The 23,672-nt window shown below is 38.9% G+C and overlaps 1 long non-coding RNA gene across 1 annotated transcript in view; it reads right to left on the bottom strand.

Moving 5' to 3' along the window:
- Positions 1-6,856: 6,856 nt before the first annotated feature.
- LOC119538068 overlaps positions 6,857-23,672 on the bottom strand; it is a 45,830-nt gene continuing 29,014 nt past the window's right edge. The window contains exon 3 of the long non-coding RNA XR_005217506.1: positions 6,857-6,897. This is a non-coding gene — a long non-coding RNA (uncharacterized LOC119538068). The remainder of the gene's footprint in view (positions 6,898-23,672) is intronic.

Here is a 23,672-nt window from a genome sequence, read left to right as displayed (position 1 = left end):
GACAAAGAAGGCCACTACATACTAATAAAAGGGGCAATTCAGCAAGAAGAAATAACAATCGTAAATGTCTATGCACCCAATCAAGGTGCCACAAAATACATGAGAGAAACATTGGCAAAACTAAAGGAAGCAATTGATGTTTCCACAATAATTGTGGGAGACTTCAACACATCACTCTCTCCTATAGATAGATCAACCAGACAGAAGACCAATAAGGAAATTGAAAACCTAAACAATCTGATAAATGAATTAGATTTAACAGACATCTACAGGACATTACATCCCAAATCACCAGGATACACATACTTTTCTAGTGCTCACGGAACTTTCTCCAGAATAGATCATATGCTGGGACATAAAACAAGCCTCAATAAATTTAAAAAGATTGAAATTATTCAAAGCACATTCTCTGACCACAATGGAATACAATTAGAAGTCAATAACCATCAGAGACTTAGAAAATTCACAAATACCTGGAGGTTAAACAACACACTCCTAAACAATCAGTGGGTTAAAGAAGAAATAACAAGAGAAATTGCTAAATATATAGAGACGAATGAAAATGAGAACACAACATACCAAAACCTATGGGATGCAGCAAAAGCAGTGCTAAGGGGGAAATTTATAGCACTAAACGCATATATTAAAAAGGAAGAAAGAGCCAAAATCAAAGAACTAATGGATCAACTGAAGAAGCTAGAAAATGAACAGCAAACCAATCCTAAACCAAGTACAAGAAAAGAAATAACAAGGATTAAAGCAGAAATAAATGACATAGAGAACAAAAAAACAATAGAAAGGATAAATATCACCAAAAGTTGGTTCTTTGAGAAGATCAACAAGATTGACAAGCCCCTAGCTAGACTGACAAAATCAAAAAGAGAGAAGACCCATATAAACAAAATAATGAATGAAAAAGGTGACATAACTGCAGATCCTGAAGAAATTAAAAAAATTATAAGAGGATATTATGAACAACTGTATGGCAACAAACTGGATAATGTAGAAGAAATGGACAATTTCCTGGAAACATATGAACAACCTAGACTGACCAGAGAAGAAATAGAAGACCTCAACCAACCCATCACAAGCAAAGAGATCCAATCAGTCATCAAAAATCTTCCCACAAATAAATGCCCAGGGCCAGATGGCTTCACAGGGGAATTCTACCAAACTTTCCAGAAAGAACTGACACCAATCTTACTCAAACTCTTTCAAAACATTGAAAAAAATGGAACACTACCTAACTCATTTTATGAAGCTAACATCAATCTAATACCAAAACCAGGCAAAGATGCTACAAAAAAGGAAAACTACCGGCCAATCTCCCTAATGAATATAGATGCAAAAATCCTCAACAAAATACTTGCAAATCGAATCCAAAGACACATTAAAAAAATCATACACCATGACCAAGTGGGGTTCATTCCAGGCATGCAAGGATGGTTCAACATCAGAAAAACAATCAATGTATTACAACACATTAAAAACTCGAAAGGGAAAAATCAATTGATCATCTCAATAGATGCTGAAAAAGCATTTGACAAAATCCAACATCCCTTTTTGATAAAAACACTTCAAAAGGTAGGAATTGAAGGAAACTTCCTCAACATGATAAAGAGCATATATGAAAAACCCACAGCCAGCATAGTACTCAATGGTGAGAGACTGAAAGCCTTCCCTCTAAGATCAGGAACAAGACAAGGATGCCCGCTGTCACCACTGTTATTCAACATTGTGCTGGAAGTGCTAGCCAGGGCAATCCGGCAAGACAAAGAAATAAAAGGCATCCAAATTGGAAAAGAAGAAGTAAAACTGTCATTGTTTGCAGATGATATGATCTTATATCTAGAAAACCCTGAGAAATCAACGATACACCTACTAGAGCTAATAAACAAATTTAGCAAAGTAGCGGGATACAAGATTAATGCACATAAGTCAGTAATGTTTCTATATGCTAGAAATGAACAAACTGAAGAGACACTCAAGAAAAAGATACCATTTTCAATAGCAACTAAAAAAATCAAGTACCTAGGAATCAACTTAACCAAAGATGTAAAAGACCTATACAAAGAAAACTACATAACTCTACTAAAAGAAATAGAAGGGGACCTTAAAAGATGGAAAAATATTCCATGTTCATGGATAGGAAGGCTAAATGTCATTAAGATGTCAATTCTACCCAAACTCATCTACAGATTCAATGCAATCCCAATCAAAATTCCAACAACCTACTTTGCAGACTTGGAAAAGCTAGTTATCAAATTTATTTGGAAAGGGAAGATGCCTCGAATTGCTAAAGACACTCTAAAAAAGAAAAACGAAGTGGGAGGACTTACACTCCCTGACTTTGAAGCTTATTATAAAGCCACAGTTACGAAAACAGCATGGTACTGGCACAAAGATAGACATATAGATCAATGGAATCGAATTGAGAATTCAGAGATAGACCCTCAGATCTATGGCCGACTGATCTTTGATAAGGCCCCCAAAGTCACCGAACTGAGCCATAATGGTCTTTTCAACAAATGGGGCTGGGAGAGTTGGATATCCATATCCAAAAGAATGAAAGAGGACCCCTACCTCACCCCCTACACAAAAATTAACTCAAAATGGACCAAAGATCTCAATATAAAAGAAAGTACCATAAAACTCCTAGAAGATAATGTAGGAAAACATCTTCAAGACCTTGTATTAGGAGGCCACTTCCTAGACTTTACACCCAAAGCACAAGCAACAAAAGAGAAAATAGATAAATGGGAACTCCTCAAGCTTAGAAGTTTCTGCACCTCAAAGGAATTTCTCAAAAAGGTAAAGAGGCAGCCAACTCAATGGGAAAAAATTTTTGGAAACCATGTATCTGACAAAAGACTGATATCTTGCATATACAAAGAAATCCTACAACTCAATGACAATAGTACAGACAGCCCAATTATAAAATGGGCAAAAGATATGAAAAGACAGTTCTCTGAAGAGGAAATACAAATGACCAAGAAACACATGAAAAAATGTTCAGCTTCACTAGCTATTAGAGAGATGCAAATTAAGACCACAATGAGATACCATCTAACACCGGTTAGAATGGCTGCCATTAAACAAACAGGAAACTACAAATGCTGGAGGGGATGTGGAGAAATTGGAACTCTTATTCATTGTTGGTGGGACTGTATAATGGTTCAGCCACTCTGGAAGTCAGTCTGGCAGTTCCTTAGAAAACTAGATATAGAGCTACCATTCGATCCAGCGATTGCACTCCTCGGTATATACCCGGAAGATCGGAAAGCAGTGACACGAACAGATATCTGCACGCCAATGTTCATAGCAGCATTATTCACAATTGCCAAGAGATGGAAACAACCCAAATGTCCTTCAACAGATGAGTGGATAAATAAAATGTGGTATATACACACGATGGAATACTACGCGGCAGTAAGAAGGAACGATCTGGTGAAACATATGACAACATGGATGAACCTTGAAGACATAATGCTGAGCGAAATAAGCCAGGCACAAAAAGAGAAATATTATATGCTACCACTAATGTGAACTTTGAAAAATGTAAAACAAATGGTTTATAATGTAGAATGTAGGGGAACTAGCAGTAGAGAGCAATTAAGGAAGGGGGAACAATAATCCAGGAAGAACAGATAAGCTATTTAACGTTCTGGGGATGCCCAGAAATGACTATGGTCTGTTAATTTCTGATGGTTGTAGTAGGAACAAGTTCACTGAAATGTTGCTATATTATGTAACTTTCTTGGGGTAAAGTAGGAACATGTTGGAAGTTAAGCAGTTATCTTAGGTTAGTTGTCTTTTTCTTACTCCCTTGCTATGGTCTCTTTGAAATGCTCTTTTATTGTATGTTTGTTTTCTTTTTAACTTTTTTTTTTCATACAGGTGATTTGAAAAAAGAAGGGAAAGTTAAAAAAAAAAAAAAAAAAAAAAGATGTAGTGCCCCCTTGAGGAGCCTGTGGAGAATGCAGGGGTATTCGCCTACCCCACCTCCATGGTTGCTAACATGACCACAGACATAGAGGACTGGTGGTTTGATGGGTTGAGCCCTCTACCATAAGTTTTACCCTTGGGAAGACGGTTGCTGCAAAGGAGAGGCTAGGCCTCCCTATATTTGTGCCTAAGAGTCTCCTCCTGAATGCCTCTTTGTTGCTCAGATGTGGCCCTCTCTCTCTGGCTAAGCCAACTTGAAAGGTGAAATCACTGCCCTCCCCCCTACGTGGGATCAGACACCCAGGGAAGTGAATCTCCCTGGCAACGTGGAATATGACTCCCAGGGAGAAATGTAGACCTGGCACCGTGGGACGGAGAACATCTTCTTGACCAAAAGGGGGATGTGAAAGGAAATGAAATAAGCTTCAGTGGCAGAGAGATTCCAAAAGGAGCCGAGAGGTCACTCTGGTGGGCACTCTTATGCACACTTTAGACAACCCTTTTTAGGTTCTAAAGAATTGGGGTAGCTGGTGGTGGATACCTGAAACTATCAAACTACAACCCAGAACCCATGAATCTCGAAGACAGTTGTATAAAAATGTAGCTTATGAGGGGTGACAATGGGATTGGGAAAGCCATAAGGACCAAACACCACTTTGTCTAGTTTATGGATGGATGTGTAGAAAAGTAGGGGAAGGAAACAAACAGACAAAGGTACCCAGTGTTCTTTTTTACTTCAATTGCTCTTTTTCACTCTAATTATTATTCTTGTTATTTTTGTGTGTGTGCTAATGAAGGTGTCAGGGATTGATTTAGGTGATGAATGTACAACTATGTAATGGTACTGTAAACAATCGAAAGTACAATTTGTTTTGTATGACTGCGTGGTATGTGAATATATCTCAATAAAATGATGATTAAAAAAAAAAAAAAAAAAAAAAAAAAAAAAAAAAAAAAAAAAAAAGAAGGTAGGAAAATCTACAAGACAGATTATTCATTTTCTTCACAAATAAGTGGTATGAAGAAAAAGGGAGGTGGAAAATAGAGATTCAAGGAAGCCCAAAGATTTGAGCAATAACAAACATGAATAAACAAAAAAGACATTTTGAGACAAGTGGAAAATGTACATGAATTGGGGATTAGATAAATATTAAGGAATTATTGTTAATTTTATTTTTGTGATGATGGTGTTGTAGTTCTGTTTTTAAAAATGTCTATCTTTTAGAGGTTGAAATATTTACGGTTAAATGATATGTCTTGAATTTGCTTTTAAAATGCTCTCCAAAAATGTGGGAGTGGGGGGTGGGGAATGGATGAAACAATGATACAGAATATTAATTGTTGACTCTGGGTGATCATGGGCACATGGGGTTCATCATACTATTCCTTTCCCTTTTGTGTATATTTAAAAATTTCCATAATAAAAAAATTTTAAATAAGCCTATTATTCACCAGCAATGTAGCAATGTTAGTGAGTCCATCTACCGAGGCAGAACCGCATCACAGGAGAAAGTGATTGTTGAGTCAATGGCGAGAACTTCGGCCTTGGAATCAGAAACACCTGGGTTTGAATGCCAGTTCTGTTATTTGTCAGCATTGCTACCTTGGGAACATTGCTTACTTCTCTGAATCTGTCTTCCCGTGTGTAGACAGGGATAATATTATCTTCATCAGAAGACCCTGGAGGTTCAAGTGAGATGGTATATATCAAGTGCCCATCAACTTGCCTGGCACAGAATAAATGCTCTATAAATGTTAAAGTTATTATTTATTTCCCTTATTGGCTTTTTTAAATATAAATTTAAATAACTCCAAAGTGTATGAAGTAAAAAATGAAATTCCCTCACATAACTGTCCCCAATTTCACTCTCCAGAGGAATAAATCACTATTCATAGTTTGGTGACCATCTTTCCAACCTTTTTCTTTATATCTATAAATATATACAGGTTTATGCGTCCACATACATTTGGAGTTTTTTGAAAAACAACAGTGGACTCATATATTATATCTTGTTTTGCAATTTACTTTTTCTACATGACAATCTGTAGTATATCTCTTTCTATGTCAGTTTATAAGTTTCTATAGATGTGATCCAATAAATAATGTCATTCATATGCCTTTGCTCCCACATGTGAGGATTTCTGTGAACTAGACTCCGGTAACAGAATTGTTGGGTCAGAGGGCATGTGTAATATATATTCTGAATAGTGTTACAAAATCATCCTACTGCCCGCCTCAAGTTGTTGAGTCATTTTCACATTAAGACCTCAATATTAACTATTTTCTATACATTTCTAAGTTGCATGCTGAGAGATACTGTCCTTTTTGGTACCATTTATTTCTCAGAAGGCACTGAGAAAGTGTGTCAGAGAATAAATATGTTTGATGAGCAAAAATCAGCCTCATGGAAAATAGTCAGGCTCCAATCTGCTATTTGTCCCTGTTAGAAGATAATGCACTGCATGCTGTTTTCAAGGTTGGGTGTAGCATGGGTTGGATAAAATAAATGAGAGTCCTAGTTTTCTTTGTGAAAAGCCAGTGAACCTTATGTGAGGCAGGATCCTGAAAGAGAGTGAGGGAATAAAACTTCCTCTCAAAAGAGGTCCCAGTGGATGGCAGCTGTGAAAAGGTGGATGAGCAAATAAAGGGGAAGGAAATTCTGCCTTGATTCCCTGGGGAGTTCAATATCTCACTTTTCTCTCCTGTTGTTGCAGTGACTTTTAGAGAGGACAAGTCCAGAGAAGGATGGTTCAAAAAGAAAAATCCAAATCAAATCCAATTCTGCCTTACTTATGTAAGAGCACCTGTCTTGTGGTGTACAATCCGTCCCAGGCAGAACTCCTGAGAAAGATCACTTTGTAAGCCATCCTTCTGCAGTGGAGAGGTCAACAGTAGTCCTTTGTCCATGGAGCCCTTCCATCGTCCTGCCAGGAAGTCGCTGGTCCAAGCCACTGTAAGGTTTGGGCAAGAAAACATTATCCCATTGTCTTTCAGAAATGAGATCAGTGAGGGTGATGTCATTCATGATGCATGGCTTTCCTTGGTCCTGGCCATTTCAGATATAGGAAAGCATGTACTGCCCACTTGCTACATAAATTTCTTTAGGTTGAAAGGCAGTGTGACCCGTCCCAAATAAGAATCTATGTAACTGCTAAGAACCATTGAAGTTCTAAGAAAATCTTTACCTTGTTTTTGTTTTTGTTTGCTTAGGCAAAATACAATCAACATTTTGTTTAGTGAGCTTTCAAACAATGCATGTAGAAACAGTGAAGTAATGCCCTGTTCTCTCTTGGACTTTTAAACCCAAGTTACTAACTCAATAAAATATGAAAAACATTTCATTGAAGTATTTCACCTTCAAAACACTTTCTGTCTCTAGGTTGATTTTTTTTTTTTCATTTTTATTGAGATTGTTCAGATACCATACAATTATCGAAAGATCCAAAGTGTACAATCACTTGCCCCTGGGTACCCTCATACAGCTGTGCATCCATCACACTTAATTTTTGTTCAATTTTTAGAAACTTTTCATTACTCCAGACAAGAAATAAAGTGAAAGATGAAAAAAGAAAAAAAGGAAACTCTACTCCTCCCCTTTCCCTAACCACCCCCCCCTCAATTGTTGACTCCTAGTATTGATATAGTACATTTGTTACTGTTTATGAAAAAATGTTGAAATACTACTAACTGTAGTATATAGTTTGTAAAAGGTATATAGTTCTTCCCTATATGCCCCTCTATTAGTAACTTCTGATTGTATTGTCATACATTTGTTCTGGTTCATGGAAGTGATTTCTAGTATTTGTACAGTTGATCATGGACATTGCCCACCATAGGATTCAGTTTTATACATTTCCATCTTTTGATCTCCAACTTTCCTTCTGGTGACATATATGACTCTGAGCTTCCCCTTTCCACCTCATTTACACACCATTCGGCACTGTTAGTTATTCTCACATCTTGTTACCAACAACCCTGTTCATTTCCAAACATTTAAGTTCATCCTAATTGAACATTCTGCTCATACTAAGCAACCACTCCCCATTCTTAAGCCTTGTCCTATATCTTGGTACCTTATATTTCATGTCTATGAGTTTACATATTCTAATTAGTTCCTATCAGTGAGACCCTGCCATAATTGTCCTTATGTGCCTGGCTTATTTTACTCAGTATATTGCCCTCGAGGTTTTGTCAACAACCCATTTTTTTAATATGGTTTTGTTCACTCACCATACATTCCATCCCAAGTAAATAATCGATGGTTTTCTGCATGGTCATACATTTATGTATTCACCATCTTCACCACTATCTATATAAGAGCATCTACATTTCTCCCACAAGGCAGGAGGGAGAGTCAAAGAAGGTAGAGAGGCAAAAGAAAGAGGAAAAAAAAATGACAGCTAGGAAGCAGCAAAAGGAAAAATAACCTTAAATCAAAGTAGAATAAAGAATCAGACAATATCACCAATGTCAAGTGTCTAACATGCCTCCCCTATCCCCCCCTCTTATCTGCATTCACCTTGGTATATCACCTTTGTTACATTAAAGGAAGCATAATACAATGATTCTATTAGTTACAGTCTCTAGTTTATGCTGATTGCATCCCTCCCCCAATGCCTCCCCATTTTTAACACCTTGCAAGGTTGACATTTGCTTGTTCTCCCTCGTAAAAGAACATATTTGTACATTTTATCACAATTGTTGAATACTCTAGATTTCACCAAGTTACACAGTCCCAGTCTTTATCTTTCCTCCTTTCTTGTGGTGTCTCACATGCTCCCCACCTTCCTCTCTCAACCGTATTCATAGTTACCTTTGTTCAGTGTACTTATATTGTTGTGCTACCATCTCCCAAAATTGTGTTCCAAACCACACACTCCTGTCTTCTATCACCCTGTAGTGCTCCCTTTAGTATTTCCTGTAGGGCAGGTGTTTTGTCCACAAAGTCTCTCATTGTCTGTTTGTCAGAAAATATTTTGAGCTCTCCCTCATATTTGAAGGACAGCTTTGCTGGATACAGGATTCTTGGTTGGCGGTTTTTCTCTTTCAGTATCTTAAATATATCACACCACTTCCTTCTTGCCTCCATGGTTTCTGCTGAGAGATCCGCACATAGTCTTATTAAGCTTCCTTTGTATAATGGATTGCTTTTCTCTTGCCTCTTTCAGGATTCTCTCTTTGTCTTTGACATTTGATAATCTGATTATTAAATGTCTTGGCGTAGGCCTATTCATATCTCTTCTGTTTGGAGTACGCTGCGCTTCTTGGATCTGTAATTTTATGTCTTTCATAAGAGATGGGAAATTTTCATTAATTATTTCCTCTATTATTGCTTCTGCCACCTTTCCCTTCTCTTCTCCTTCTGGGACACCAATGATACGTACATTATTGTACTTTGTTTCATCCTTGAGTTCCGGGGGACGTTGCTCATAGTTTTTCATTCTTTTCTCCATCTGCTCTTTTGCGTGTAGGCTTTCAGGTGTTTTGTTCTCCAGTTCCTGAGTGTTTTCTTCTGCCTCTTGAGATCTGCTGTTGTATGTTTCCATTGTGTCTTTCATCTCTTGTGTTGTGCCTTTCATTTCCATAGATTCTACTAGTTGTTTTTTTGAACTTTTGATTTCTGCCGTATACATGACCAGTTCTTCCTTTACAGCCTCTATCTCTTTTGCAATATCTTCTGTAAACTTTTTGAATTGATTTAGCATTAGTTGTTTAAATTCCTGTATCTCAGTTGAAGTGTATGTTTGTTCCTTTGACTGGGCCATAACTTTGTTTTTCTTAGTGTAGGTTGTAATTTTCTGTTGTCTAGGCATGGTTTCCTTGGTTATCCAACTCAGGTTTTCCCAGACCAGAACAGGCTCAGGTCCCAGAGGGAAGAAATATTCAGTATCTGGTTTCCCTGCAGGTGTGTCTTAGAAAATTGCTCCACCCTTTGATGTCTCGGGTCACTATGCTTTTCTGCCCAGCAGGTGACGCCTGTTAGCCTATAATTCTTGACTGGTGTGAGGAGGTATGGCCGTGTTCCCCCAGGCTCTGGGGTCTGGTTCTGAATGGAAAGGGCCCCACCCCTTTCCTCCTAGAGAAGACTGACCCCTCAGGTGGAGGTCATTAGCATTTCAATGGTCTTGCTCTCTGCTTGTGGTGTCTCCACCCTTCCCAGAGTCACAGCCCTGGAAACTGAAAATGACTGGGGCTTTCTCCACTGAGCCAAAAAAGAAACAGATAGTCCCCTTCAGACCCAGTCCAAGGTGACCCTCCAGCTCCCAGGTCAGTCGTCACCCAAAGCCTCTGTCTGTTTTTTGGGGATGTGTACCTGTAGTGAGCAGTTCACACTCGCTACTTAAAACCCCAGTTGGAGCTCAGCTGAGCTGTATTTGCTTGCTGGGAGAGAGCTTCTCTCTGGCACCACGAGTCTTTGCAGCTCGGGCTATGGGGGAGGGGGTCTCACGACTTGGATCTGCAGGTTTTACTTACAGATTTTATGCTGTGTTCTCGGGCATTCCTCCCAATTCAGGTTGGTGTATGATGAGTGGATGGTCTCGTTTGTCCCCCCGCAGTTATTCTGGATTATTTACTAGTTGTTTCTGTTTTTTTGTAGTTGTTCCAGGGGGACTACTTAGCTTCCACTCCTCTCTATGCCTCCATCTTGCCCCACCTACCCTTAGTTTTTTTCTCGAGGTTGATTTTTTAAGCCCTGGTTCAGAGTGTTCCGCCAATCCACAGATGGGCTGACCATGGGCAAATGGTCAGTTTGTCTGTTAGCCTTAAAATAGGCATCTCTTTGTTTTTTCCTTGATAGGCAGCTTTGGTTGTTTTGACAAATATCTATGTGCCAAGTAGTGTCCTAGGAGCTAAGGATGAAGCAGAACAAAACAGCAAAAATCCTTGCCCTGTGGGTTTATATTATAGTGGTGAAGCTTCAATATTTAATTCATTCATTCAACAAGCGTTCATTGATCTCCTATTATGATTCACCCCTAATGCCTTGAACTGGAAATAACCAGGATTTTATCCCTGCCCTCAAGGAGTCTAGTGGGAGAAATAAGATATGACCCCTGCCCCGCCCCATTCCCTCATCTAAAGGGAGTACACAGGAGGGCACCTTGTTCAGCTTGACCAGCCCAAAGGAGGCTTCTCAGAGGAAGCGACAAGTGAGACAAACTAGAAGAATGAATTGATGAGGAAGAGCTGCATCATTCCAAGGCAGCAACGAGACAGAGCACGGCATGCACACGGCATGAGGCCTGAGTCACATTAGGAGATCAATGGATGCTGTTGCATGAGCCAATGAAACTTCCCCAGTAGAATGTGAACTCCATGAGGTATGCTCTGGGAACTGCAAGATTTTTCCTGTAGCTAAAGTTTAAAGCATGTGGGGATGAAGGGCAGGAGATGGGGCTAGGGAAGGAGGCAGGGTCGGGACGCAAGGTATACCTGGCTAAGGAGCTTTGTCTCGGTAACAATTAGAAAATTAGTGAATCATTTAAAAAAGCAACATGACATGGTCTGATTATGTTTTATTCTTTTTTTAATAAAGGCATAATTTTAAAATTACACAAATAACATGTTTATTTTAGAAGACTCTTCAGGTCCTTTTGGTGAGAGCAATGCTTTCTTTGTACTATTTCTGTAACTGGCACATTGCATCTTGCTTTCTCTATCACGGTGGAAGAATCTTTCTCTCTCACTGGACTTGGCACTCAGAAGGCTCTCAATAAAAATCTGCTCTTTTTGAAAATCCAAAAACCCTGGCAAGGCGGAGCCAGATTAGACAAGGCAATGATTTGGCCCAAATGTGCCATTCTGAGAAACTGGAGCTTCACCTGACTGAGAATACTTAACACTTCTCATTGCCAATTCATTGACACTATGTATTTTTTTAATCCTCTATTTTTTTTTTTTTTCACTTTTTGTTATGGAAAAATTCGAGTATTAATATATACAAAAGTAGAAAGGTTAGTTGATAAACTCTTATGCACACAACACTCGGCTTCAATAATTATCACCTCACAGCTAGTCTTGTTTTATTTATATCTTTCCCTCTCCTCGACCACTGCATTATTTTCAGATGATTCCCAGATACCTTATCTTTTAGCATATATCTAAAAATTTAAGAGTGTGTTTTAAAAACATACTTACAGTTATTACACCACACAAAATAAAGAATTATTCATTATTGTCATCAAATATAGAGTCAATGTTAAAATTCTAGTTACCTCATAATTTTTGCAAGTTGGCTTGTTTGAATGATGATCCAAATAAGATCCATGTTTGCATCTGCTTGGTATGTTTCCTAAGTCTCCTTTAATCAATAGCTTCCCTCTTCCTTCCTTCCTTCTTTCCTTCCTCCCTCCCCTCCCTTCCCCCTCATCCCTTCTTTCTTTTCCTTCTTCCCTTCCCTTCTCTTCCCTTTCTTCCCCCCACCCTGTATCTTTCTTTCATTTATCTTGAACAGAACCAATAATTCGAAAGTAGCACTTTAAAGGCTTAAGGGTGCCATTTTCCTTTATGCTCATCTTCACCAGATTTTTTAAATCCCTGATAAGTTTTTCTTTCTTTCTTTCTTTCCCTTTCTTTCTTTCTTTCTTTCTTTCTTTCTTTCTTTCTTTCTTTCTCTCTCTCTCTCTTTCCCTCTCTCTCTCTCTCCTCTCTCTTTCTTTCTCTTTCTCTCCTTCCTTCCTTCCTTCCTTCCTTCTCTGGGGGGACTGGGGCATTAGCAAGTTCCCCCAGGGCCCCTCACCTGATAAGTTTTAGGTAAAGAGTTGTATCTCATTATTGCAAAGCATACTTTTAATTTGTGAAGCATGTTTAATGCTGCCTGTTTTTTTTCTTAGCCTATTTGCTTTATCCAAGCATTGACATACATAGTGATCATTCCATACACCAAAATGAATTCCAGATGTCATAAAGGATTAAATATAAAAAACAAAAGCATTAAAAAATGAAAAGAAAATATAAGAGAATATTGAAATAGTTTTGAAAACGGAAGAGGCTATCTAAAAAAAGATGCTTATGGAAGATACCACAAAAAAAACAGCAATTGAATTGACTATATACAAAATTAGAACTTCTATGTCACCACGCACAAAATGAAAGAACAAATGACAAATTAGAGGGGCAGATATTTGCCACAGATGACAGATAATACATTAGTAGCCTTAATACATATGACCTGGTCTAGCTTGAGAGTGGGTCCAGAGGGGTTCCACTCATAAGATTTCTCCAAATCTTCGCTCTGAGACCACACCTTCTTGATTATCTGGAAGCTAAGTATTTTCTTAGGATTTCCTGCCCAGTTATTCCCTTTGGAGTGGGGGTGGGAGTTCTTACATTTAGTCTCTCTGCTCTGTCTGGTGGTCTCACCACCCTTTTGCTTTACTGATCCCAGGGACTCTGCTGGACACTGCTAACCTCACCCGGTTACCAACACCTGCCCTCTGTTCCCCCTCCACCAATCAGGGAAACACCCTCTGCTTTTTATGACTGGTTATTTTCAACAGGGTTTCCTGCAGAAGAGTTGCTGGGCCTTAGTGACCCAGTTCTTTTTGTTATACCACAGGCCTTTCTATCCCAGAACTCACAAGTATTCTTGTAATGGAGCGGTAACAAATATAGTTATCTACATGGTTTCTAACTTTCTGATATATTGTAATATAGTCAGAAGCAAATATCTGTAACTATTGTAACTCACTGAACTGTAACCCAGATGCCTTGTTTCTTTAATGCTGATGCTATGTTTTGAAACTGCAAAATCTTTACCCCATAACTGGACACAACTTGTGACTGGCCCTCACGTATATCCCCTTCTCTTCTCTTGCATTCCTGAAGTCGGGTGTCGTTGCACTTATCACCTTGAAATCAGGTGCCCTTGCATGTAGCACCTTGTTAGTTAACACAAGTCAGCCCAGAACTGAACACCCCAAATTCCTGTTATCTTGCTAGACCAAGCCAGTTCTAATCAAGTTGGCTTGCCTGACTTGCACAATATCTAAGTAGTATAACACTCTGCGCATATTCAGTTATTAGACTATCTCTGACCTCGTCATCTCAAACCACCTTGTCATTATCCTAAACCTGCCTGCCTTTATTTGAATGCTGTAAAATCTGAAAGTTTCTCCAGTTTGGGGAGACAGATTTGTGCCTGCGTTTCTGTCTCTGCTAGGCTAGCCTTTGCCAAATAAACTTTTTCTTCTCAAAATCCCGGTGTCACTTAATTGACTCTGGTGCACATCAGGCAAGGACTGACTTTTGAGCTACAACACTCTTAGGGTGAAGGAGGAAGGGTGAGAGGTCAAAACAGGATGATCTTGTCCCTGAGGTCCCTAAAACTATCCTCCTTTGATTTCCAGGATGTGCCACAAAAAATTATTTCCTGGTTACAAGTTGCAGAAGTTGGTGCTGACAGGTAAAGCAGAAATGGAGTTTATTAAAAGGATATTTGGTAGTTCATAGAATTGTGAGGAAGGCTGGAGGAAGTCATGAGGCTAAGCTTCCAAAACAATCACCCAAAATTACACTGCACAATTGGTTTGATGAGAAAACAGGAGCCACTTCTCACTACCACTTAACAATACATGATGCCTGGAGCTGTTTGACTGTAACTGCAGCTGCTGTTGTCATCAGAAATGTCTGCACCAGGAACTCAACCTTGCAAAGCATTCTAGGCCTCCAAGACCACATGGCTCTGCTACCACCCTCGCCAGCAAAAGGAATGCACCTTGCAGCGTCTTTTCTCACATTGCACCTCTTCATCAAAATCTCACTCGAGTGCATCTACCTGGAGGAGTGCAAGTCACACGCTACCTTTTCTGTAAGAAAGGGTAGGGATATGTATATGGGTCAACCATAGAAATCAGCATTTTTGCAGGTAAAATGGTTGAATATTGGCAATTTCATACAATTCAACCAAATATATCATAGGGTAAGAGAAACAGGGATGGAAAACAGACTTTTCTGAATATATCTATTATGTATTTTTGATACTGGAATAATTAAAATGTTTTACCCTTTCAAAAAATTAAATTTAGTTTAAACAAATAATTCCTAAGATTTGAAAACACTGAATCTCACTGTATATCAAGTTAATTACATAGCTATTTTGAGAAGACAATTACTTTAAGTGATTTTACAATATAGCATATTTTCTTTACATACATAGTGGACTGTATCTTAAGGCAAAGAGAACTGCAGAAAAATCTAAAAGTTCATTCTACAAAAGTCATACTGCTAATAGAAATATTGGCATTATTATTTTGAAACTATTTTCTGTATAATGTAGGATAAAAAAACAAGCAATTGTTTCAATGTTGTTAGGAACCAAGATTTTCAGTGTAAGAGAAAAGAGAAATATAAAATCAAAGGCATTAAGATGAAATTCTTAATATTAAATTTGAATTAGAAATATCAACATAAACTCATGCTTTTTAAAATTATTTTCAAAAGTACATATATCCCACTTCTATGCTTTTCAGAGAGGCCTGAAAGTATTGGAAACTCATGAGAAATGAGCAACACTAGTGCCCAGGTTGTGTTCCCCAAATGTCATTCCCCACTCTGAAGAACCAGGACTTCTTGGATGGCTGATTCCAGGACTAGGTAAATATATGTACAAGATGATGCTGGAACAGCTTGTTGAGCCAAAAAACTAGGAAGTTATCAAAGGTTAATGGGATTGTATCTAAAGGACTCAAAATGCAATGAGAAGGGGCTCCAACTGGCCAAAGATGGGATAATTTACATATCAAAAAACTTAGTGATTGAATTTGATTGAAATACTTAGAATATGTAAAAACCTAATGAGTTCATAATGATAGAGAGGGAGCCAAAACAAATAAACTTATTGGATACCATTGGCGGATCTTTAATCTGAAAATTGGCAATTATAAAAGGAAATAATTAAACATTTATCCTGCCTTTCCAGTACAATATGCATTTCAGGGTAACCAAATAGCCCTAACTGATGAGAAAAGTTATTCTTTACTGACAAATCCCACTAATAAGTGTGGAACTAAAGGAAGAATTATAAAAATCACCATTTTGCCATCCTAATGAAATAGTGATTTAGGCAAAGATCATCAAAAAATAATGTCATTAGATGAAAGGCTTATGGAGAACTTTATAATAAAGATATCTGGATGACACCACCTGAACCCATTTATCAATCTTAACCTCACTAAGAATGGAACAGCCAGACATCCTGAGATGCCTCCACTTATGGGGGGTGGGGAGAGTCTGAATGTAATAAGGCCTTTAGAACTAACTTCCAATTTACATGAAATACAGGGGATGAGAGGCTCAAGTAAGTTACACCATAAGGATACAAATGGATAAATCCACAATATGGAATATTCTATATAACACTTGGGCTAGTTTAATCAACAAGCCAATGGCTTGAAGAGAAAAAAAGGAGTGTGGGGTGGGGTGGGGAGGGAGTGTTCCAGATTTTGAAAGATTGAAAAGATATAACCATCAAATACAATATGTGGATCTTGTTTGGATCCTCATTTGAACAAACCAACTATATAAAAAAAGGACATTTCTTTAGTCATTGGGGAAGTATGAAGATGGTCTAAGAGTTAGATGATACCAAGAAATTGTTAATTTTGTTAGGTACGTTAATGGCAGTGTGGTTATCTAAGAAAATGTTCTATAATTTAGAGCTGCAAAATGAAGTATCTAGGGAGAAAACATGAGGTCTAGCATTTGCTTTAGAATACTTCCACAGGAAAAGGAGATGGATAGATGAGCAAGTGTGGCAAAATCCTAATAATTGTTGAATCTGGGTGATGGGTACATTTTAAATTCTTTTCTCTCTAATTTTGCTTATTTGAAATTTTTCATAATAAAAAAATTAGTATGGAGTCAGGCAAAATAGAAATCTTCTGGATGACAAGTAGCCTGATTCTTACATCTTAGAGGAGCAGATAAATGGAAAAAGTTATTACAAAATCAGGCCAACTTGCTATTCTTTGACTGTCAGCTCCCACCATGCTGTAAAAACAAATCTGGTGTCAGGGATCACAACTCAGATGATGAGCTGACAGTGGAAAGAAGGGCTGTTGGAGGATCTAATGATTCTGTGTCTCATACTCATCTCATTTCTTAAAGAAAACACTTATTGAAATATATTCACACACCATACAATCCATCCAAAGTGTACAATCCATGACTCACAGTATTTTCACAGAATTGTATACTCATCACCACAATCAATTTGAGAACATTTTCATTACTCTAAAAAGAAAAATCCCAAATCCTCTATTCCCCTTTATTATTAACACTTAGCATTGGTGTGGTACCTTTGTTAAAACTGATGAAAGAATATTTAAAAAGTACTGTCAACTATAGGCCATAGTTTTCATTAGGTGTATTTTTCCCCATATACCTCCCTATGGTTAACACCTTGTAATAGTGATGTACATTTGTTCCAGTTCGTGAAAGAACATTCTAATATTTGTGCAATTAGCCACAGTTCATCATCCATAACAGGGTTCACTGTGTTATACAGTCCCATGTTTTATCCTTTAGCTTTCTTTCTAGTGACATGCACGACCCTAAACTTCTTCTTTCAACCACAATCACACACATAAGTCAGCACTGTTAATTATACTCAGAATAATGTGCTACCATCACCTCTATCCATTTCCATTTACAACGAACCTAAATAGAAATACTGTACAAATTAAGCATCAACTCCCCATTCTCTACCCTCATTCTATCTCCTGGCAACCTGTATTATAGATTTTAGCTTGATGAGTTTGCTTCTTATAATTAGATCATATTAGTGAGATCCTATGATATTTGTCCTTTTGTGTCTCGCTTACCACACGTCTAATTTTTAACACTTGAGGTAGCACCCTCAGCAAATCCAAGCAAGGCACAGAGCAGTTTGCAATATTCTTTTGCTTCAAAAAAAAAAAAACTAATCATGCTTTATGTCTTTGCTGATTCACCGGGGAATAATTTTTGGTCCTGTAAGAAGACTGCAGGAGCTAAAGAGAACTTGGAAGAACGTAACAGGCACATTGATTCAGAACAGAGGGCCTCTCACCCCACCTCCCCCAGCACTTCCTCCACGTCTGCCCATTTGAATAAGGGTGCTGGATTAAAGAATAAGAAACTTTTTTTCTTTTTTAAGATGAAGGATTACAACAATCAGGGATGGCAAACACAGCCAAGTGTGTAACCACTCTCCTCTCCAGAACCCGGGGCAGGCAGATGTCACTAATTGATCACAGCTTTCTTTCCCACTGGAGCAGCTTCTTGCCACACTATTCTAGGTAGCTCCACATTGATGGAATTTGTTTGTCATTCTTAGTCAAAAAGTCTCCAGGATGGTTCATAGAGTGAAGGATTTGCCTAGTTGTTTTCTTCATTTCTACAGTAGAACAAACAAGATGAAAATTACCATGAAATATGTATTATTATATACCTTGAATTATACATTGAAAATACTGTGAATTTAAGGAATTTAGATTAGATCAGATTTAAGGAAGAACCTCACATGAGGATTACTGAAATCTGAAGTGACCACTTAGAAAGATTAAGATATTTTTTTCTTAAAAAACCTATTAAAAATAGGTAGATAGGGGTGTAAATCCCCCTGGCAATGTGGAATCTAGACCTGGCATCGTGGGATGGAGAACATCTTCTTGACTAAAAGGGGGACGTGAAATGAAATGAAATAAGCTTCAGTGGCAGAGAGATTCCAAAAGAGCCGAGAGGTCACTCTGGTTGGCACTCTTACACACAATATAGACAACCCTTTTTAGGTTCTAATGAATTGGAATAGCTAGCAGTAAATACCTGGAACTATCAAATTACAACCCAGAACCCTTGAATCTTGAAGATGATTGCATAATAATATAGCTTATTTGGGCGGACAATGTGATTGGGAAAGCCATGTGGATTGCACTCCCCTTTGTCCAGTGTGTGGATGGATGAGTAGAAAAACAGGGGCAAAAAAAAAAAGGCACCCAGTATTCTTTTTTACTTTAATTGTTCTTTTTCACTTTAATTTTTATTCTTATTACTTTGTGTGTGTGGTAATGAAAATGTTCAAAAATTAATTTTAGTGATGGATGCACAACTATATGGTGGTACCATGAACAATTGATTGTACGCTTTGTATGACTGCATGGTATGTGAATATATCTCAATAAAATTGAATTATTTAAAAAAAATGGGTAGATTCTTATTGCTGGAATGATTTAAACAAATGAGGTTGACAACTGTCTTTTGGCCTGCCCAGCATCCCTTTCCTGTCCTCCTTTTGATAAAGTAGTCTTTCCTCTGGGGAAATCTATGTTTGCGTGGGGCTGCCCCTTCTCTTCTATCCAGGACCGCCAGGCCTAGCCAGTCAGATTACCCCATTCCCTTGACCACTGAAGTTCATACAAGAATTGGCACTCAACTCTAGCTGGATACATCAAAACTCTCCCCAGAATTTTGCAGCCAGATCTTTTGAGGAAAAGCTCTCTTTCCACTGAGTTTGCTAAAGAGGCTGGCTATGAAGCTTGGGTAGGCTGGTGGCTATAGTGCTCTCCAGGTAGAGAGCCAACAAAACAGAGAGTAGAATTGAGATGCTGAAAAAAAATGGCTTTCCTTAAATCATTTGAGCCCTTGGTTCTAACTGTGCCTGAAGCAAGATTCACCTCTGGATTAAATATGAGTAACAATAAGTTGCCTTTTTTCTTCTTAAGTTACTCTGAATTGAATTCATTTCCCTTCCAGGGAAAGTCTTGCTTAGAGTAGCATGCGGGATGTTTCATTCATTCAATTAACATTTATTGGGCTGTTCCAGTTATTTTGCCACTCTGGAGATACAGAAAAGACAGTCCTTGACTCAAGAGTGTTCGCAGTTAAAGAGACAGTTTCAATACAATAATAATATAATAGATGGTAATTATAATGCTTAATATGCACCAAGCATTATTCTAAACATGTTACATATATTTACTTATTTAATGCTTACAACAACTCTATGACAAAAGTTCTGTTGTATTTTCCATTTTAGAGATAAGGCAAATGAGGTGCAGAGAGTTATGTAACCTCTCAAATTGCTCAAGGCTACCCAGCCGATAAGTAGAAAGCTGGGATTCAAATTCAAGTAGTCTAGCTTTTAGTCACCACATTCTACAGCTTCAGTACACCTAAGGGTCAAGGTTGGACTCACACTGAGGAATGATAATAATAATGCCTAGCATACAATGAATGTACCCTTTGTGCCCAGCTCTGTGCGAAGTGCATTTCTGCCTTAACAGATTAAATCTTTGCTAGAGCCCATTTGCAGAGATCATTCATTTGTATAGTTAAGGAAGCTCAAGTTCATAAAGGTTAAGTGAGTTGCCCAGATCACACAGCTAACAAATGGCAATGCCTGGATTTGGTTCCAGACATGACTGCCCCAAAGCCTTTGCTCTTTCCACCATATTTCTCTGGAAGGCCTTCCTGTCCAGCTTTTCCAGTAGAGACATATCACATCTAGGATGCTTATGATTGGCAGCCAATGGCTAGGAAATGGTGGAATTAACGCTGGGAGTTCTTGAGCATTGAATAGTATGGCATGTTTTGCTTGCAGCAGTGCTCTCAGAATTTGTGTACACCTTACAACTTGATACTCTTGAGAATGTATTTGCTGCAGTGGAAAGCTTAAGAAACTCTTTATAAGTGTCCCTTTGGGAGAATAAAAAGGATGTTATGTATTTATTTTTATGGGGGCCATTCAAATGTTGAAGGAGGAGAAGCTTGTTTTGTTCTGCTTTCTGATTTCAGGCCAGACTTGTGAATTAGAAGCCTCTTGGATAAGGTACATGTCAGGTATCCAGAGTGGCATGCTTACGAAAGACTTGATAAAGGTGAGATTCTAAGATTAAAAAAAAAAAGCTATTGAATTTGGTGTGAGCAAGACAACGCCTTTTCCCATCTGTTCCTGTTGCCACTAATTAGAACGACTTTTCTCATATTTTCCACCTTCAATCCATCCTCCAGGATCCAGCTCAAACGTGACCTTCTCTAGGAAGCCTTCTCTGATAGTTTGAGTTTTACCATTTCTGCTACTCATTAGGGGCAAGTTGCTTAATCTCTTATGAGCCTTAGGCCTGTCTTTGTGAAATGAAGATGACAGTATCTAACTTGCAAGATTGTTGTGAGGATTAAGTGAGAAGCTGCTTATAAGGTTATCTGGCCCATAATAGGTACTCAACAAAAGGCAGTAATTACAGAATGCTTGGGGATATGGAAACAGATGAATGAGACAGTCCTTGCCCCCAAATGCCACAGCAGCAGTTGTCTCCATCTACCCAATAGTGAGCTGAAGCAGATTTTCACAAGTGTAAATGAAAAATTTTCTGGACGGTTTTAGACACCGACACCATTATGTCACCCAGGTCCTCAATTAACATTTGAATAACTCATCCTGAAGGTGCAGAGAGCATCAGCACCGGGCCTTTGCAGAGAACACTTCCTTATACTTATAAAATGCTTTGTCCTCTATTGGTTAAGGGGCAGAAAATAAGAATGACTTCAAGAGGAATGGGTTCCAAGTTATAGAGGCCACATGGAGCAGGCTCTGGAATCTCTCCAAGCTGGATAAGATGCAGATGACATAAATTTCAAGTGTCCAACACAGTACTTGGCACATAGTAAGTACCTAATAAATGGTAGTTTATTACATTATACTATAAGTTTAATATAGGTAGGTAGGAATGTAAGGGACACACACCTAACCTACGAGCTAAGGAATTGCAAGCAGGACTTTCTCCAAATGCTTTCTTTTTGCCACTGTCACAAAGACTCCAGTCTGCACAGTCCATTGATCAGACTGTGCACTTAGCCTTACAGTAGAAGAGACTAACAAACAAATTCTTATTTCATCATTTACTGCGGGATTATCTTGAATGTGGTAATCAGTCTCTGAGAACCTCAGTTTCTTTATCTGTAATATGCAAATACAAATGCCCACCTTGCAAGAATGGCAAAAGGGACAGAAGTAATGAAAAGCCTTTAAGACAGTGCTGATACGTAACAGCACTCAATGAATTGTGGCTAGTAATGCTCTAGGAGAAGCCCTCGTGTTTGAATTGGAAGTACATCAATTAAACGATAATTTTGGTTAAAGCAAGGAGTCTTAAAAAAAAAAAAGCTACACTATTCCTCCCCTCACCATGCCATACCAGTATCACTGAGATCATCAAACCCTTTTAATGTCTCGGGTTAACTTCTCCCTATCCTGACCTATACTGGTAGACATGAGTCACCCACTAACAAAGGCCAGAAATACTGCTCCTGACAGAACGTTTGGTCTGCAAAGCTATAGGTTTTCCACTCACAGAGACCTGATAAATGACCACAGCTGGGGTGGGAGGAGAAGCAAGTCGGGGTGGTGCCCACCATGGACCACAGAAGAGGACGATTTGGAGATGGGGGTTGGAGGGAGAAGGAGCCATGTAAGTAGAAGCTGCTTCAGGGACCAGCTGTCCCTTACCCTGCTTCTGGGGTGGACTGCCAACCGCCTGCAGAATTGAGTCACCCTGAGTGTCTGATTTGGATGAGCTCTTCTGCCCTGGAGGTCCTGGCCAGCTTTCCTCTGCCAACGGACCGTTCACGTGGTAGCAACATGGGCTCTTGTAGGTCTTGTAGGCCCCAGAACATAGAGGAAGAGGACAGGGCTGCCCAGAGGTGTTATGGTGCCATGAAGGGAAACACTAATCTCCTTGCCAAAGTGGGACTGGACAGAACCAGTGTGACCTTGCCTCCAAGTTGGGGTGGTGATAGAATACCCCACCTTGACACGCATCTTACAAACTGCAAACTCATTTATCTGGTCTCTGTGAGTGGAAAAGGACTTGGGGCTCTGTGTCTCTACACCAAACTGGAGATGACCCCCACTCTGACCTGGGACCATATAGTTAACGCTAAATCACCTGCCAAACATGGTGCTCATATTTTAATCAAATGCTCACTTCTGATTCAGTTGTTCTTGCAGTTTAAAATTAGACCTTGTTGTCAGAAAAAAAAAGAAAAAAAATCAAAAGCAGCTGTGTCTCAGATTCAGATCTGTGACTGACCCAGTTTTTAATAATTGGAAAATGTGGCATTGCTATTTGTCACGTCTTTGCGCCTCGCTCACACTCTCGTAAGGTGAGCATTGAGAAGTGTTTTGGGGGCTGCGAGCGTGTGGAAGGGGAAGGATCTTGTGGCTAATGGCATTGGACAACCCTCAGGCAAAACTCCAGAGACATAGCTTTTGCTGTGATTTACTTTCACCCATTGATGAAAGGAAAATGCCAAAATAGACCCTTCTGCAGGGTAACTTTCAAAAGAGGTGGGTTTTAGAGGCAAAGGGTTATGGAGGTTGTTCATGCCAGCAGGCTCACGACACAAATGAGCTAAAACTTTAATAGTTAATCTTCCCACTGTTGCTGGGCCTGGCTTGCTGCCCGATGCACATAACAGCTGATCTATGACACAAGGGTTTCAAAGAGAGAAAGAGCTTTTTTATTGCAAGCACGATGCAAGGAGAGCAGGAGGCTTGCAGGCCTCAGATCTGTGTCTCTGAACTGGAGAGCTTCTGAGAGTTTTATAGCATCTTGGCAAAGGCGGGCTTATGATAATGAGCACAGTGGTTTGAGATGAAGAGGGTAGAGATAGTCTAATTATGGAGCACGTGCAGACAGCTTACATACTTGGTTAAAGGATGTGTGTAAGGAAAATGGCAGCTTAATAT

This window comes from Choloepus didactylus, chromosome 6, assembly GCF_015220235.1.
Source record: "Choloepus didactylus isolate mChoDid1 chromosome 6, mChoDid1.pri, whole genome shotgun sequence".
In the NCBI taxonomy this organism is placed as follows: Eukaryota; Metazoa; Chordata; class Mammalia; order Pilosa; family Megalonychidae; genus Choloepus; species Choloepus didactylus.
The sequence above is the reverse complement of the archived record's forward strand: the minus strand, read 5'-3'. Positions and strand labels throughout refer to the sequence as shown.